Genomic DNA, 2500 nt, shown 5'->3' with positions numbered 1-2500 from the left:
ACCAAAGGTTTATTACTAATCTCTTTTAAAACCAATTGACCAACCTACTTTTTGGTGAAAAAAATCATGACCAAACATAGACTTTAAATGGACTAATATCTTGAATTTTAGGACATGGCCAAGCCTATCCAGTGAAGATTTACGAATTCATTCGGGTACTTATCCCTCCTAACACCCACCCATCTGTCCTTATTGTTTAAACCTCACTTCACCGCCTGTGTTTTCAATCATTCCCTACTCATCGCTCTCTATTTTGTTTTTCAGTTTTTGTAAATTCCAATATGTATTTTTTTTTTGGTCTTCAATTTTATTTAGGTTTTATTTATATTTTATATCACACTATTTCTCTCTCTCTCTCTCTCTCTCTCTCTCTCTCTCTCTCTCTCTCTCTCTCTCTCTCTCTCTGAACAATATATAATAAATAATGAATACTATGAACTTGATAAAGGGATTCGATAACAAATATACACACATGATAGGTGGAGAAATTATAACAAAACCTGGCCATGCATTTATCCCATTTCCTTTTATTATGGATAAACAGATCATCCTCTTCATCGCTGTCCATGGTGACGAAGACGAGGTCCACTTCTCCGTGTATATTGTCTGATGACTAGTTCTGTTCCTCGAACGATTTGGATCTTTTTGGTTGAGATCAGCTTTGCCTCCTGGAATATCGCTAGCAAATTTTCCGGAGTGAATCTCTGTAACGTTAAACGCACATGTCGCCTATATAGCCGGGGACCTGTTTGATGGTGTTCACCTCAGGAATTGGAAGTGGCAGTCGGATTATCTCATGACCCCATGACCAGGTAATTTTGTTAACCTTGTTGAGGTTCTGAATGTTTCGCCTAGAAGATCAACAGCAGCGCAAGGCACTAAGGTTGCCTGTGCCCATGGCTTGAGAGATTGATAAATTCATGGAGTATTGGTGAAGGAGTAGGAATAAATTGGTAGTTCGCCTGTTTACATGGCAGAAATTAAATGAATTCCATTATTGTAAATAAAAAGAACAAAGAAAATCTTTATGAAAAAATATTTAGTCTTCAGAAAGAAAGATAGAAAGGAGACGAGAAGTAGAAATACAAGGAAATAAAAAAAGAAGAAAATTAACAACAAAATTGAGGAAGAAAAAGACAGAAAATGAGAGAGAGAGAGAGAGAGAGAGAGAGAGAGAGGAGAGAGAGAGAGAGAGAGAGAGAGAGAGAGAGAGAGAGAGAGAGAAAAGTAGAAGGAGGAAATTAGGAGGAAGGGGAGAAGAGAAGGAGTGTGGAGAAGACAAGGTAGTTTGTGATGACGTCTCTACCTCACCTATTCCAATTCCTTCACTAGTGCGACCGCTGTCGGCTATGATGCAATGAAAGTAAGGAGTAAACGCCGTAATGAAATATATTTTCCAATGCACTATAGCATCAAAAGTTAGAGAGAGGTGTGAAATGGCAAGTGTTAATATATCATGCTGGTGTGATTGTTTATTACGAAGATAATAGCAATAAATCTTGATCAACAACGAATAATCTTCACATCTAAGGAGTCCCGTATTACTGCTAGAGTAATAAAGACTTTATGTTGCTTGAACAAAACGTCCGTATAGTTCAACATGTGACAGCTTATGAGAACCCCATTTTTTGATAAAGGAATACTGTAAAAAGTGTAGATGAGAAGACGTCCGAATTTCCTTTGAGCTCTGCACCTGAACCTCTCCCATTTGCATGAGAATAACCTGGATACTATCCAATTGTTATCGTCCCTTGTTGGTTTACGTAGCTCCCAAACTCATCTAAATTGGAGTTTTATATCTAAAATGATCATAATAGCTGTTATAACCATTCCTTTCATGAGGTCAGTGTGATGTAATCATAAGCGAAGCTTAGTTGATCTTGCACGAAACTTATATCATATCGAAAGTTTAGCAGGAGTTGACCAAGCAGTTCCAGTAACCATAAAAAAAAACAGATGACATCAAGAGAAAAATTGCCAAGTAAGTATTTTATTTTTTAATTTTAATTTTTGCCTATTCACAGGAAATTGTGAGTTAAGGGATGAGCATACTGACGCCTGAAAGACATGATGATCTACAGAGTCCATGTTTATAACTATTTTCTATAGTGTAATTTATTTTGCAGAGATCTTGAGAGTGTGGCGCATCAGTCGTACTCACAAAATGACTAACATTAGGTTTTTACTTCCAGAGAAAAAGAAATAATCTAATTAAAATTAAGATGTAATATCGCAATTTCTTTTAATTCTGTTTTAACTAACATATACATAGGTAAGTTAATATTTTTTTTTTTTTTTGTGACTCTGATTAAAACATTATGTAGGGAATTGCATAGACTTATCAATTTTTGCCTATGGTATTCTTTTACTTTCTTATTTTTTTAAAAATAATATATAATTAAATTTTACGCCAATAGAGCTTATAACTAATATTTACTGAATATTAGCATATAAAATGTCAATAGGAGCTAGCCACACCTTAACTATTTTGTGCACAGTA

Source organism: Palaemon carinicauda, chromosome 20, assembly GCF_036898095.1.
Source record: "Palaemon carinicauda isolate YSFRI2023 chromosome 20, ASM3689809v2, whole genome shotgun sequence".
Lineage (NCBI taxonomy): Eukaryota > Metazoa > Arthropoda > Malacostraca > Decapoda > Palaemonidae > Palaemon > Palaemon carinicauda.
Note: the sequence above shows the minus strand (reverse complement) of the source record.